Consider the following 17,168-nt stretch of genomic DNA (forward strand, 5'->3'; position numbering starts at 1 on the left):
CAGTAAAACAAAACATGCAGGGCCTGTGCACTATAACAAGACATATGAAGTACCATTAACTTGTCCCGTACATCTGGCTGCCATTTATCCTGATGTCCCATGGCCTTGAGGTTAACTGTATTTGCAGTGGGTGAGAATAATAGGCACATTAGGAATACCCAGGGTAGAATAAGACTCCCTAGCATAATGAAGAATTAATGACTCCTAATTTGTCTGCAGATACAGGATGGATGTCAGATCTGATAGATGCTTGCTAGGTGAAGCAGATTTGTCCTTTCTTTGCTCATGTCGGCACCTTGTCAGGGGCTAATTAAAATCAGACTGTACCAAGCACCCACAGTAATACAGGGTGTATATTATTGACATTTCTCTTCTGCCTTCCATGCAGGATTCAGCAATGAATAAGTGTTTGTAAAGAATAGTGTCCCACAGGAAAAAGGTTAATTGTTTTGGCTATATAACCTCACTCAATGGAATGTGTTCCTTGACTTGGCTGGAAGGACTACATGTCATGATGACACAACGGAAGAACAGCCAGATGTTTCTTATTTGAAAGAACACTCAAATAAGCAACAATATCATAATTGTCTTAAAACAAATGACCCTCATGTCAGAACACTGCAATTCCAGTGAACCCAATGTTAGAGATCTATAGATTCCGTTATCTTGTTTCTGAAATAATGAACTGACCTTCCTAGTATCCTAAGGGTGCAATCCTAACCAGCTTTCCAGCATTGACTTAGCCACAATGCAGCCCCCAGGGTAAGGTAACAAACATGCCCTTAGCTTGAGGAGGCCCGTTGACTACCTCCTTTGATTACCTCAGGCAGGAGGTCTGGTCTAGAGGGTAGAGCCTCCGTTTGCCTGAAGATAACATCCGCAGGTCACCAGTTCGAGGCCACCGGCACTGTGAATGGTGAGACCTTGAAGAAGCTGACAAGCTGAGCCGAGTTATTCCATCTGCTCTTTGGTGTGAGCGAAGAAGCGTCTTGGCTGCCCTCCATGTGAGAGGTGAAAGAGCTGCTTGTCAGCTCACGTGGGAGGAAACTGGAGGCCAGAATGTGATACCAGATCAAAAAGATCCATCTGAAATGTTGTGGTTCTTGAAAGATAGAACCTTTCTTCGATTGTAAAAATCCCTATGGGGATTTAGAACAGCCTGCCCATGTAAACCACCTTGAATAAAGTCTGAGGAGAAATCTGACGACCAAGAAAGGCGGTATATAAATACATGTATTATTATTATTACTATTACCTCCCCACTGCAGGATGCAGCGCACACCACATTGGCACAGCTATGTCAGTGCTGGAAAGTTGGTTAGGATTGTGCCCTAAGTCTGTTGGAACCATAAAAAAAAATGCATCCACCTGCCTGTATTGCTGTCCAGGAACTTGATAAGCTGGCCCAACAGCAGGCAGATAGGGAGTTCATCAAGAGCATCTAGCAGATTACTATACTTAGCTGGTGGGTTGCATTCAGTGTGTATAAATTGCTCCCATCTCTTCTCACACCAACTTGGGCCAAGACAAACTGGCACGTTGAGAACATGGGCTGAGTGCTTCCATGAAGAGTTTGGTATGTGACAAAACTATCATGAGTTTGCTTCTCCACACACCTAGTTCACAACTCTTTCTACAGGTGCTGTTCAGCCCACTTCTATCAACAGTGCCTGTTGTATGGGAAATATGGGTTGAGTAGCAAGTTGGTGAAGTAGTTACACCTATGGTTATTGAAACAGTTAACCCAAATACCCAATCTGATACTTTAGTCAGGAGAACTGGCTCTGGGAGTGGCAGCTGCTAAGCAGACACCATCTTGGAGATAACACTGGAGCACTGCTTGTGGTATGAACTTGTGCCTACTTGTGACGTAAACAGAAATATCAACTAATTGATATCAACTATACAACTAATGCCTGGTTGAACTGCCCAAATAGTATTTACTCATGATCAGTGCAAGAGATTTCTGAACAGTGTGAGAATGAAGTAAAATATACAGAAGTCCCATATCAGCATATCATATCATATATCATACAGAAGTGGCTATAACAGTAGAACAGTCAACACATTCAAGTGGGCTAATCAGTTGGTTAAAGGTGGATGATTAATACATCAAAGGTAAATAAATTTGCATAACAAAACTTTCATATAAGGGTCCTGTTGAGGTATCAAGGAAATGTGAGGCAGCTTAAATTTAATAAGCAAAAGCTACCATTCAGTGTTAGAATGAAAATAATTATTTTTAAATCCATTTTTATTTCTAAAATACAAACAACTTATGAAATATAAAATTTTTAAAGAAATCTATATTTCTATAATACAACACCTTATTGAGGGAAAGGACACCTTAAATATTTTCTTCTTCCATTTTCTATTACAGTAGCATACAAAAAGTAAATGAGTGTGCCCTTAATTTTCAGGTTCATTGGATACAATTTGCCCTCACTAGTTTGATATACTGATTATTAAACTATCAGTAATCAAAGTTTGCAGCCCTATATAATACTACAAGGGCTTTACATAGAATGTTATAAACATAGTTGTAATGTTATGTAAAAGATAAACTTAGAATTTAAAATAATATAGCAAGACCTAGATTTCACAGTGGGTTAGCATCAACCATTGTGGCAGAATGGACAGTGTGGGAACCTAATGTGGAAGAACAAGTCTGAAATTCCACTTCTACCATACAATGTATTGTACGGCCTTGAGCAAGCACTCTGTTCCTTGTCCTCAGGCTTGCGTCTGTAGTGACTTGCCTTACAGATTTATTATGTCAGCAAGTAGGATATCGACTATAAAACACTTTGCAAATGAAAAAAAAATTGTCCTATATTTGCAACACTCTGCGCTTTTAACATGTCTCACCATGTCCTTTATTACTTACCATCTATGCTGGATACATGGGAATTCCTCTTTTTTTCAAAATCCATTTTTTTCCCCTGCCTTTGAAAGTCAAGCTACATGCGATGCTGCTCAGTAACGTATCTTCTGCCTCCAATGAATTCTTGTTTTACAGAATGCAGCCATGAGATTACAGATTTGGAACACCAGAGTGGGGAAAGGGGGTTCTTAACCTCTTTCGTCTTGCATTCCTTTTCCCCCCACTAAGAATCACCCACTGACCACTTTGTTCTACTTACAGCCCAATCCTATTCTTTTCTTTGCTCCCACCAATGCAGCCTGGGAAAAGGCTTGCATGGCATCCTGTGTGGAGGGGGGAGATCAGGAAGCTTGGGAGAGGTAAGGAAAAGTATTTTCCCATAACTCTGGGTATGCCAACTGCTTACCATTGGGTCTCCTTGGATGTGTACCAGCTCTTAAGCTGGCGCAAATCCAAGGAGAAAAGGGGGGGCATGTTAGGAGGTGAAGAGGGGGGTAGCATACTGACATGTTGAGCATGCCAGTACACACTCCTTCCCACTGTCACGCCCCACCCTCCCCCCCTCCCCCAGCCCCATCCTCCCCCTTCCACACTACTACCTTACCTGGTCCGGTGGACACAGCAGGGTCCATCAGCAGAGTTGCGGCCCTGTCACCTCTTGTGGCAGCACTTGCAAAATGGCCATTGACAGAGTGTTGCCTGCTCCATCGGTAGCCATTTTATGACAGCAGCAGTGTCTTTTGCTGTCACAAACTCTTCTACAGAACAGTCCAATCTTGCATAGAATTGGGCTGTTAATGCAAGAAAAGGGTAATCCTTATGGGGCAAAAAATAGCTGAGGGGATTTTTTAGCAGAAACCTAAGAGGAAAGGGTTGAGGACATTCTCTTCTGCAGTTATCCTGATTGCATTTTGCAAAACAAAAAAAAAAAAATGTCAGAGGTTAAGCTACTAACTACTGATGCTGTAGACATACTCTGAGAATCTTGTGCAGCTTTATTTTAAAAACCTTGACCATTTTCTACTTGTTTTTTATTCTTATTAAAAAAGAAAAAGCATGTCGCTAAATTGGTTGGCAACCCTCAGTCTCGAAAGACTATGGTATAAGCCTACAGCACCCGGTATTCCCATGCGGTCTCCCATCCAAGTACTAACCAGGTCTGACCCTGCTTAGCTTCCGAGATCAGACGAGATTGGGCATATGCAGGGTAACAGTTGGAGAGCTGCAAATTTCTCCTGAAAGCAAGAAATGGTTTTCTTCTTGAAGATACTGTACTGTAAAGGATGGAAAAAAGAAGAAAATGAGTCCCAACAACCCTGGCTGCATCTCCCATTTTTCACTCCACTTGCCCCTAAACACCCACCTGACCATGTTATCCTGTTCATTTTCATGTACAACCTGCTGTTACAATGAATACAAGCATGGATGTGGTATGCTCTGCTGCACAGAGACCTGGAGCCCATTTTCACTAACCTTGACCTGCTGTAAGCCATCAACCTCCGGTGAGACTTGCCTATGCTACGTACTGTTGCTGTAGTGAGAGGGAGCAGAGAAAACACATGAAGCATGTTTATTCTTCCGTGGGGACTTACGGATGGCTTACCCCTATGCCATTCCAGACAGGAACCACAATCCATTCAATTACATTGGCTTTCCCCCTCCCCATCTTTCAGGTGTCCTCTTGCTGTACAGCAACAACTGTATACCCTCTGCTGCCCCTGACAGCCCTGTGTGCTGAGAGAACAAAATTACTTTTGCTGAATAGACAGGAGAAAGGGGGGCGGGCAGGAAGAAGATTGCTGAAGTCAGTTGCTTGTCTGCTGAGCAGAAAAACTCAAGTTATGCGTGTGTAATTTATCGAAACAAATCAGTACATGTATTGTATGCAAACCTTCTCTTTCACACATATATACACACTTTGCACGTATATACACAATAACCTCTTTGGGATGGATCAGGGTTTTTAAAAAAAATCCTTTCACTGTCTTCTTTTGCTGGGTTCCATTGGCCCTGCACATTTAAAGCCCAGTCCTATCCACTGTCAGCCCAAAGCACCCAGTGCCACTGATGGAATACACACTGCATGTTATGGAGGATCAACCAAGATGGCCCAGGAGAGGTATGTAAAATTTTTTTGTTACCTCCATGTAGTCCAAGGACAATCAGGGGTGGTTAGGGACATGGAAAAAGTGATAGGATCTTGGCATGTGTGTCTGCTCCCCCTCCAGCCCCCCGTTCAGACTGCTACCTGCCCCAAACCATGCCCAATCTTTCCCTGAACTGCCCCTGCCACCAACCTACCTGCTCTGGGGGGTGTCTGCAAGATGTTGCCATGTGCACAGGGCTTCCAGCCATTTGCACTAGTGGCCCTGGCATGTACAACAGTGCTGTGGCTTTCGTGCTGTCAATCTGGGTCTTACAGTGACAAATTGCAAGATCTGCCATTGCAAGCCTCAGATAATGTCGGTCAGCCAGTCAAACAAAAAAATCAAAAAATTTTGGGTGCAATCCTGAGTGTGAGGGTCCAGGAGGGTCGCAAACGTGCCGTATAGCCTGTTTGCACCTCCTCAAGATTTGGCTGGGCCAGCTCAGGGACATGTGCTGGCCCGTGGAACTCGGCCGACATAAGGATCTGGGGAGGGTGGGGAGGAGATGAGGAGGGGGCAGGAAGAAGGTGTTCTAGGGCGGGGGAGGGTGGGTGGAGGGCGGTCCAGAGGGAAGGTGGGAAGTGGGTGGCAGGGCAGTTATGCAGGATCCCAGCCCCATTTCCCGAAGCCGCTCCACTCTCCTCAGACTTATGCCACCTTCTGAGGTGGCGCAAGACTGAGGAGACCCATTGGGGCTGCAGTGGCTTACCCAGGGGTAAGGGGAAGAGTTTCCCCTTGCCTCTGGCTGAGCCCCTTTGGGCCCCTATCTTGCGCTGGATACAGCACAGGCCTCCTGAACTGTCTGTTCCATTGCAAGATAGGATTGCGCTGTTCATTTACTCAACAGAGATTAGGGCAAGCATTTGTTGCAAAAAAATTAGAGTCACGTCCCTGCAGGAACTACGAATTTGCGAAGGGGTAAGGTGTGTGGTGCATTCACAACTGTGACTCTCCTAGATGTCAGGGGATTTTCTGTTTTGCACATCACAAACACTTGGAAGCAGAAAGGGAAAGTAAAGCTCTCTCACCTTCAAAAGGCAGTCTGGGAGGGCAGTGTATTTTAATTCAGACAGAAACAAAGGTTACAAAAGTCATGGGCTGCATAATAATACTCTATCCACTGTGTGATTCTGGCCTCCAGCAAATTCAATACAAAACTTTAATAGCAAGCAAGGGACATGAAGACTGTGGCAAAGCACTCTGTACCAGCTGCTTGAACACACTGCTGTGGTTGCTACCATTCATCTCCTCACTTCTTGCTTTCCCGCTGGTTGAGGCACACAATGGATCAACCACTTTACAACTGAATCTGAAAAAAAACAACCCTGAAATCTCTCCTTAGTATAAACTAAAAGCAAATTAAAAATTAAGATCAGTGACAGTCTTGCCAGCTTGGAAAATTAAATAAAATGCTTTTCTGATTTACTCTCTCCCAAAGCAGGCAGAAAAGGAACAATTAAAATCTCCTTTCCAAGACTGCAGTAGATATAAGGGGGCTTCTTGTTTTGAACACTCGTGCAACATGGCAGGAATGCAAAATTGGGGTGACTCCATCCCAGGGCAATCCTTGCCAAATAGTTCATTGTTTAAACTAGAAGGGACAAAAAATATTTTTTTCAAGCTAACAACAAAATTGTCAACAGCTTCAAAACTAATAGAAAAACACAGTCTTGAGAAAATTTGCACTGATGTTATTCCAACCAAACAATGTAGAATGGTACAGAAAAAATAGTAAAGAAAAATCAAACCAAACCAGAAATATATCAGGGCCCAGCAGAAGGGGATGAAGTCCCCTTCTCCTGAGGTGCTGCTAGTGCTGCCTGGGTAGCGCTTAGGATACCATGGCAGACATTTTCAGCACCACTGCACCCCTGTGTGCCTGGCAGCTCAGGATTGGGCTGCCCATCATTAAAACCCTCCTCTTTTTCCATTCATATATACATGTGCGCAGCTGTATCCGGCACTGCAGGGGAGGATAGGACTGGGCTATAAGCGAGCACTCTATGAATTTATGGTTAAGGGGAGACATAAACTGCCTCACAGCGCATGCTTTTAACCACAACATCATACAAAAGTAGACTCCCTCTTATTTTTAAAGTTTGTGAACAGTGCTTAGATCTACAGAAAACTTAATATGGTACCTGTTTGCTAACACTATATTGATAACAGGATGATGTAATAAGAATGTAAGAAGAGGCCTGCTGGATCAGGCCCAGGGCCCATCTAGTCCAGCTTCCTGTATCTCACAGTGGCCCACTAGATGCTTCAGGGAGCACACAAGATATTTGCATCTAGCTGCCACTCCCCTGCATCTGGTATTCTGTTTCGCTTCGCACTCCCAAGGAAGACACCAGACCAATAAGTATGGTTTGGGGTTTTATTCTTACAACCTTCTGCAGGTTGAGACTCATTATTCGAGTGGGTTCCGTTCCAAGCACTAACGTGGATGGCAAAAAAAACGCACTATAGCAAATCAATTTAAAAAACAAAGTTTCTTTGCTCAGGTGATTTAAAAACAGCCTTGATGATCTTTGTGTAATGATAAGAGTCATTAAGAAGACAATCCATCAATCAGTCTTCTGCTTCACTCAGTCCCTCCCTTCACCAATGCAAAGTGACTGCCTTTCTTTCCTGTGCTCAGGGGGAAGGGAGGGGTCGCCTGGAGAGAGAAGGATTGATGGAGTGTCAGCCAGCTGCCCCCTCTCTCATTAAGGAGGCTATTGTTAAAGGATTGTTCAGTTTTTTAAACTGATTTTAAAGGGATGCATTTTTCCCCTTCTCCAGGGATCAGCACATTCCTTCTCATTTGCAGTGGCCATTCGTGTTGAGTTAAATTTGTGTATAAAAAATCCATGTATAAGTAGGCTGGACTTGTGTATAGCAAAACAGTGTCAGTGTATTTTGACAGTCATGTGATGGACCATGCCTTTGATAATTAAAGTTGTATAAGTTGAAAAGTTGTTTCTGAAACAGTATTGTATTTAATTCCAGCTTTTCATTGCATTTTAAAAATGTTTTGCTACAAGTTCTTATGACCTGTGATTGAACAAATAAAGCATCACTGTATGGTCTACAGCTAGATATGATTGCTGAGTGCTGGGGGTGAGGTCAGAAGGCATCTTTGAAACTGCTTTGTTTGCAAGAACCTATACCACTATGAAACTGTTTCCAGTTATGTTTTCACTTCAGAGGTCCCACTGCCTGCATTTTAAAAGCCACCAATGTATAGATCACCCAGCATCTGAAAATCCAAGAATCAGATAATATGGATCTTCCTGAAGCTAGAATTTTCAAGTCTTTGTCACGTATATCAGCCCTGCTCATGTATCAGAATACTTTGCATCAAGTTCAATGTTCTCTCTGTCTACTCCCCCCCCCCTTTTTTACATTGTGTATCACTGCTCTTGCCATTTTCTCAACTAGTGAGAAAAGACAACAGGAGGGAGAGCTTTTGCAGCATCATTAAGCGAAAGGGCCCTTGTGACAAATAGCGTGCAGTCTCTGAAGACAGGCTAACACTTCATCATCTACATGCTACTGAATTGCTTTGGAATGAAAGGAGGGCATAGTCTTTGGAAACGATTGGTTTGGGGTCCCCCACTGTGTTTTTTATAGCTATGCCCCATTTGACTAATCAGCACTGGTACCAGCAATGAAAGTACTGGATCTAAGAAAGATTCCTGCTTCATCTGAAAAAAGGAATGGCACAATACAGATGAACAGCTCTGAGTTGATCTCAAAAACATATTGTGCATATTTTAAAAAAAAATTGAAATTTGACCACATGCCATTATTATGGCCCAATCCTACAATCATACTTAAGATTGGGCCAGTATGTGCAGGGATTTATGACAAGAGAACACAGTTCTGCTGTCATAAAATAGTTGTCAAGAGAGTGCAGACCAGCCATTGTGGGGTGGCCATTTTGGGGGTGCTGCTACAGGAGGCAGCAGTGTTTCCTGTCGCCAGATCACCCAGCACCCACTGGAGCAGGTAAGGCAGCAGCAAGGGTGGGGAGGGGGTGAAATGGGATGGAAAGGTACAGAACACAGTGTCGGGAGGCTGCAGAAGGGTGTTGATCAGGCAGTGATAAGAACATAAGAACAGCCCCACTGGATCAGGCCAGAGGCCCATCTAGTCCAGCTTCCTGTATCTCACAGCGGCCCACCAAATGCCCCAGGGAGCACACCAGATAACAAGAGACCTCATCCTGGTGCCCTCCCTTGCATCTGGCATTCTGACATAACCCATTTCTAAAATCAGGAGGTTGCGCATACACATCATGGCTTGTACCCCATAATGGATTTTTCCTCCAGAAACTTGTCCAATCCCCTTTTAAAGGCGTCTAGGCTAGACGCCAGCACCACATCCTGTGGCAAGGAGTTCCACAGACCGACCACACGCTGAGTAAAGAAATATTTTCTTTTGTCCTAACCCACCCAACACTCAATTTGTGACAATTACAGATCCTATCCCCTCTTTATTAAGCATCCCCATCCCCTTTATCTCCTTGAATTTGTGCCAATGAAATCACTGCCGCAGATCCGAGTAGACCCATTGCAGAGTGAGAGGCTTGCAGAGGGGTAAGGGGATTAAACCTATTTTCCTTCTGAAACCTTTTAATCTGCCCACCACTGGATACAGCTCTCCTGTTTTTGGTGTGGCTGCACCAGCAAGAGGGGGAAAGGATAGCAATGGGCTCCTAGTCACCCTTTCCCCCCAGTGGAAGTGACGGGAATTGGTCCATGGTGGGGCATTCTTCACGATTTGAAGTACCCCAGTATTGACTGCTAAATTCCTCTGAAGGTTTTAATATTGTCTAGTTCAGAGGAAAAAGCTTTTTGATGATAAGAATGTTTAAGACAGCACAATACTTTCTTGGGTTTGGATTCTACAGAGTTGTCTGAGACAGAAATCACAGGATTAACATTTAGGAAATCAAAGATAAATCAGGAATGAGTCATTTTACCTTCCAAAACAGCCTATTTCCAGAGGCCGTTGGCAGCTGTCATATATATGCACGGATGCCTGCTGGGGATTTGTTTATTTATTTCTTTGCTCCTCCTATCCACTGGTTTCTCTGATCAATTTTGGAGATGAGCTGTGTGCATACTTTCTCTTCTAGTCTTAACAGTGATCAGGATTAAGCTGCCCACAAATAGATAATCTGTCAGCATTTCGATACATGAAACTCCTGGAGATTTACAAGACTGCTAAAGCCATCTGCTTTATTGGAATGATTTACAACCTGACGCTTGATTTGTTCAGTAGGATTAAGGAATAGATCATTCTTTGGAAAATTCAAAATATTAATTATGCCAAACTACAACATGGAAAGAAGAGTTTGGATAGAACAGGAGAAAGTCATGGAAAATATTGAAATCTGTTGTTTGTACAGGACAGACAATGACAACAGAACATATTAGGTGTTCCATAATAATGGTTTTGGAGATTACAGCTATTCAGGACTAGTACTCCTCAAATCCTTCTTTTCCCCATGAGGCCATCTCACTTACTCTTAGTATCCACCCACAATGTTACTGGCAGTGCTATTTAAAACACATGTGAAATGTGCACACAGTGGGACAATAATCCTGTGCAGGGTCCCTGTGTAGTGATCCATGACAAAGTTGTAGAATTTGGCAGGGAAACGAGAATGGAGGCAAGGGTGAAAGGTGCACAAAAGAATTTATCCTAGTGTTCAACCAAAAAGATGATTCAAAACTGGAGCCTGGTTGTACTATCTCACTTAGACAGGAGAATTGTGTGACTAACATTAACTCACTATGGAGCCCTAGGGAAGGTGGTTAAAATGGAGGAGAGACACATTATTGGCCTTGCCCTTTCCCTCCTGGCAGACACCCAACTCCAAGTACACATATTTAAATGTGTGTCTCTTGCACGTCTTGAAATAGAAGGAAATAAAATATTGACCATGTAACAACAATCAGAACAAAGAGGAGGGAGACACCACATAGTGAAGCTTAGCACAAAGGCAGGAATGGGCAAATCGAGTCAAGTCATGAGTCTTAAGTTGAAAATGAATCCTAACAGGGACACTTTCTGAGTCGCCTGAAGCGTTTTTGTGACTCGAAAAGGAGGGCCTAGGAGAGGGGGTAAAGGGGGTAATTTGTACCTGGGTCCAGGGTCTTAAAGGGGGCCCAGGAGCCTAAGGAGGGGGGCCAGAAATTTCCTGGGGTCTTAAAATTTTCCAATCTACTCAGACTTGTTGCCCGCACAGGATGCTGGGGACACTACCATGAGCTGCAGCTACTGCAGTTACTGGCGAGCCATATATGCTGGGCTGAGGAATGAATACATGACACTCATTAACACAGTGTCAAATCTGGGAAGAAACTGGCCTGCTCCAGTAGCTCTTTGGCTTGTGGATCTGCTTAGCATGAAGGAGTTTATAGGAGTTCAGGGACACAGCTGCAAGACTACAGCTGCTGCAGAAGCAAGTTTTGGTACACGCAAGACACCTTCCATTCTAGTGTGAGCCTAAATATGATGATGCTAATTTTCTGCAATGATGGAGTTCAAAGACTTTTGCGGCTGTGTCTACCCTCCGCCCTCCCCTGTTTCACTCCTCCCTGCCCCCACTCTGTTCACCCATTACCACTCTCCCCCGCTCTGTTTCACCCCTCCCTCTTTGCAAAGGGGCCCCAAAGAAACTTTGTACCCCTTGATAAAATTCCTCTCAGAGGCCCTGTCAAAAAGACTTGAGTCACAAATCTTTTTGATACACGTGTCAGGCGCAGAAAAAAAACAGAGCTGCTGCCAGGGTGTGCATGTGTGTGAGTTCACTTTAAACACTTCCTTGTTGCCCCATCCCATCTGTAAACAAGGCGGGAGGGGATGGGACAGACTGCGTGAGAAAAGGGACAGAAGCAGCAAGAGGGAGGAGGGTCATGCATGGCAGCTGCAAGGCTTACTAGGACGACCCAATCCTTTGCAGCTGTACTCAGAAGTAGTCCCACTGTAGTCCCCCAGTCAATCAATGCGACTTCCTCTTCCCAAGTAACAAAAGAGTTCACAAAACCCATGTGATTGAAAAGCTGATCTCTATGAACCTTCCCCCTGGTTCCCTACCTCCTTTTTCCCTGGCTTCTCCAGCCAATTTTAAAGCAAGAACCCCATGGGCTATTCCTCTTGCCCTCCCTCATCCAAAGAAATAAATCAGACCTCCCATCCTTTGTCCAATGATCAGTGGTTCCTTCAGACATGGGCAAGAAAGTCTGCTCCCACCCCCTCTCCTACTCAGATGCAAAAGCAAACACTAACCCTTCCCTGCTTCCTGGCTGGAACCTCCTTGCTGCTTGCCTGGTCTGAATGACAGCCCATAAGGTTTTTCACGCTGTAAAAATAGTAAACAAGCACACCCAGACGCAGACAGACACAAGTCTGCATGTGTCGGGACCAAGTGCTGAATCAAGGGCCCCTGACTCGAGTGTTCTGCTGAGACTTCCATGAGTGTGACTTGAATATACATGAGTCAGCAAAAAACACTGACTTTTAGTGGCACCAGTGGCAATAAGAGTTTTTCAGTTCAATCCTAAGCTTCATTCGCATCAGTGCAGTGGCTGCTGCACTGTCACAAGCCTCAGGCAAAAGTACTTTACAATGACTTGGAAGTAAGAAGCAGCAGAGGCAAGGCCTGTACCATCCCAGCAGTGCTGCAGCTGCCAGAGCTGCTCTGTGTAGTGCAGGAGCAAGGAGAGGGAGGGAAGAGAGGGGAGGATCAGGCCCAGGAGGAGGCAGGATTGGCAGAGAAGGCCTCCGTCATACCCTATTCCTCCCCAAGGCTTTTCCCTGAGATGTGGCTTCTAGTACTTGTGCCAGAGATTTCAGTGGTCCAAGCAGATCCAAGTAGCCCCATCGGGCAGGCTGGGGCTCAACATAGAGTCAGGGAAAAGAGCAAGCCTGCTCAATCCTGCACTGCTCAATCCACATGCACTGCATGTGGGCCATGCAGCCCCGCGGTGCCAGTGCTGGATAGGATGGGCTGTTGGAGTATGAAGAGGCTAGACCAGGGGTTTCAAACCCGTTTCATACAGTGGGACAAATGGCATTTATGATGCCTGCTGAGGGCCAGAAGTGATGTCATTAGGCAGGAAGTGATGTCATTAAATAGGTCATAACCAGAAACAAGAACGTTTTCTCACTTAAGAACACATTAGCTGCAAATAACAGAAGAGAAAATACACAAATCTTGATTATATTTCAAGATATGGGGGAGCCCAAGTATCATGTGGGCCACCCTTTCAGCAGTAACACCTTAGCACTGCTCAGCAGCTGAGAGCTCGAGGGCCGGATAAAAAGCTTCCGCGGGCTGTATCCAGCTCCCGGGCCTTATGTTTGACACCCCTGAGCTAGACAGAGACATATACTATCCAGCTATCTGATAACACCATTGTAGAGATGAGATGGTGCCAGGTGTGTTTGGTTTCTGTAGTGCTAGACTATTTCTGAGACTAACTCTTCTGTTAGGGAGAAAAAGAGCATGCCAGACTTTATTTTGCATTTTTCACTTGCCCAGTCTCTCTCTTTTCTTTCCCCTGCCATGTAGCAATTCAGTTCTTGTCATTCCTGACATTTATCGTCCCTGTTCAGTCTTGACGCAGGGTGCCATGATGTCATGTCTGCAGTCTTTCCCAGTCCCTAATATAAACAGCCTTAAATTATTCTCTTTGTCAATGTCATGGGCTCTGATAAGTTGACTTGCATTTGGCATCCAGAAAAAAATATTTTTTCTACTTCAACCCATTTCTGTACTAACTCATGAGTTACAAAGTGGTGCATTTTCATGAATTCAAACTGGGCGATGTGCCTCTTGATCTCTTTAGTTTGTGCATAGCTATTCCATCCATTGGACACATTTGGCACTATCCTGCTCTGGACACAGTCATTTTATAGTACAAGCAGAGTGACTGCCTCCTCACCTGACGAATACAAAGTAGCTTAACCACATGGAAAATCAATACCCTCCTTGTTATGAGTCTTAGAGATTATAAGGTTATCTATATTGTAGTTATACTTCTTTTATAAGCCAAATGTAATTTTTGGTGATTTTTAAAAAAACCCAATAAAGTTAACATTTTTTAAAAAATTGAAAAGTGGTTGCATTTTGTAATGTGACAAATTTGTTCCTTCTAAAGTACGAAGAACACCAGTACAAGCCTATACAGGGGGGGGGGGGGTCCCCATATCTGTGGATACCTTTTCTGTGGATTCAGTTATCTGGTCCGGGCCCCCCCCCAGCATGCACCTCCCTGCACGTGCCCCCTCCACCTCTGGAGGGGCTTCTGAGCTCAGCAGAGGCTGAGGTCTGAGCTTGGCAGGCAAAATAATGCAACTTATGTTTTCATGGAGAAACTGGAAGTGATGTTTTTAATGCCTTAGGGCGTTAAATGCATTGGGAGGCTGGGAAAGCCCTCCAGGGGCTTCAAAGGGGCTTATTCTCAGGAAAGTATGTAAAGGATTGCAACGGGGCAGCCCAATGCGAAATGCTGGGCAGCACCAGTGGCCTGTGCACTGCTCCAGCAATTGCTGTCACAAATGTGCCATAAGGTATGTTGCAGCAGCCAGAAGGGGAAAGACGCCAGTGGGGAGGCCAACACCAGTCAACAATTTATTTATACAGGTATTTATATACCGCCTTTCTTTGGTCGTCAGATTTGTCCTCAGACTTTAATCCAAGGCAGTTTACATAGGCAGGCTGTTCTAAACCCCCGTAGGGATTTTTACAATTGAATAGTTCTAGTCTTTCATAGAACTCCTCGTTCCAGCTGGATTCCTTCCTGATCTGGCCTCTCTCTGGCCCTTTGCCTCCCACACTCCACTTGATGGCAACTCCTCTCTGTCACCAAGGGTCAGCTCATCAGTATATCGGCGTCAGTTCTTGGGTACTTCCGGTTGTTTCGAACTGGCAGCCTCAGATCTTCAGGCATACAAGGTGGCAGCTCTACCAACTGAGCCAGACCTCCTACCATTGAGACAATGGGCCTCAACACTGATTGGCAGTCCATCTGCACTTGGCAGCAGTATGTTCTCTGCTGAAGGGTGGGGTGGTGTTCCTGGGTGGTGGGAGGAGGGCAGCGGGAAGGCAGGGTGGGGGTAAAACTTGGTGGGGAGTGTGATTTAGGCTTGGGAGGGGGACAGAGACAGCAGCATTGCTGCATCAGAATCCTATCCCCTCTGCAGTCTTCATCAACCATCATCATTTATGTAGCACATTTCCAGGATTCAAACCACTTCTCATTCAGGACTATATATCTACAATTCTTACAACAGCCCTGTAAGGTAAGCCAGTCTTGTTATGCCAGTATGGGAAACTGTGTTGGGGGGGGGGGGGGTTTGATGGTGAAAGACTTGTTGCTTACTTAGGGCTACCTAATGAGTTGGCGAAGGTAAGACCTGCATTGGGAATGTTTCAGCTGTACTAGCTCTCCCTAAAGAGGTAAGAACTGATTCTGAACATGAGGAAAATTGTAAAGATACTTTTGAGATGGGCATTGGTTTCTATTGGTTTCTATTGGTTTAAATAGCTGAAGTGCTCCACATTTGTGTCTTTTGTTTTTTTGTTTGTAGATTTTAAATAAACTCTCTTCTCCAAACTTACCCCCCCTTTTTCTTGTGACTATCTAAACCTGGCAGCTGTGAAATATTAATTGTCTCATTTGAGGCCTGTCATAGCTGTCAGAAAGCATCAAGCCGACTTTCACTGGGAGGACAGCCATTTCAAAATTAAATTCCAAGATCACCTTTTGCATCGGGTGGGGGGGGGGGATGTGGCTTTGTTTAGAACCTTTGTTTCTCCCTTCATGTCTATCTGCAGCTGGGAAAAACATATGAGGGTGGGGGCGTTTAATGAGAGCTGCCATCAAAAGCTATATGTTGGCAGTTATGATGCTGCAGTAGGAAGAAAGCCCAGAAGACTTCCCCTTTTAGGCACCTATCATGAAGCAAAGGGCCCTGTTTATTCTCTTTGTGCTCTCTCCAGCCACCTTGCTGCAAGCACAGCCTAGCATCACAATGACGGCTGACGAGCCCTGACTGCGAGAGAGATTGTCAAGAGCCAGGTACAGGGAGTCCAGTGAGATATTTCTGGGCAAAGTCAAGAGAGATGGGAATAATTTGCTGATCCTGCAGTGATGCCAAATGACATCTGTATGCCAAAGAGGTGCCATCTAGGAAAGACACCCTAAAAACATTTGCTTACAATGCTCCCATGGTTGGCCTCTCTCCCTTCGTACCTTGAGATCACGTGGATCATAGTTATACTAAATCCTGGTGCTATTAATGTCACAAGTTGAGGATTTTGGAGTGAGGGGAGAAACCCAGCCGCTTAGTGCAGTGGTTCCCAAACTTTTTCGGCCCATGGCTCCCTTGACCTACTGGCCACTGGCTGCGGTTCCACATTACGTTACCTTTTTGGGGGAGCTAACAGTTATTTAATTGGACTGACATGAGCCAGGGCATTCACCTATCTACAACAAAGTCCTCTACCACCTTTCCCAGACCTGCAGATCTTTTTTATGGCAAGAAGGTGGAGGGGGGTGCCTGTCCTTGAGAGGTCACAATTTCACCCACCCCAACCCCAACCCCCAGGCTGAGTAAGAGTCCTGTCTCTTACAGCAACTGCTCCTTTCCTTTCTGGGTACCTCCTGGTTGGTTCAGGTCTGCTCCTTCCACCTTATCTGAAATTCCCACTAAGCAGCACATGGAACAAGTTGCCACTTTCTTCTCTGCCACCCAATTTTTCTCTCCCCACCATGCCCGCACCACACCAATAAATGAGGATTTCTGCTGAGCTGCATGTGGGATGAGTTGCCACTTTCCACCTTCATCACCCAGCCTGTCTCTTCTCATTTTGCCTGTGCGTGCGCTAAGCCAATGAATGAAAAGATTATTGCTGAGCTGCACATGGGACAATTCGCCATTTCCAGCCAATGTCACCCAGTCCGTCTCTCCCCATTGTGCCCACAAATGTGCACCAAACCAAGGAACAAGAGGATGCCTTGGCTGCTTTCCATGGCACACTGGGATGTCACTGTGCACACTTTAGGAACCACTGGCTTAGTGGGTATGCATGCTCAGAAATCATAAGTCATGCAAGGATATCTGAAGCACCTTGC

The 17,168-nt window shown here is 44.9% G+C and overlaps 1 pseudogene; it reads right to left on the reverse strand.

The window, feature by feature from the left end:
• Positions 1 to 3,989: 3,989 nt before the first annotated feature.
• Positions 3,990 to 4,103, reverse strand: LOC136650239 (5S ribosomal RNA; annotated as a pseudogene).
• Between the last annotated feature and the right edge of the window lie 13,065 nt (positions 4,104 to 17,168).

The sequence above is a fragment of the Tiliqua scincoides genome, chromosome 4, assembly GCF_035046505.1.
Source record: "Tiliqua scincoides isolate rTilSci1 chromosome 4, rTilSci1.hap2, whole genome shotgun sequence".
NCBI classification, from domain to species: domain Eukaryota; kingdom Metazoa; phylum Chordata; class Lepidosauria; order Squamata; family Scincidae; genus Tiliqua; species Tiliqua scincoides.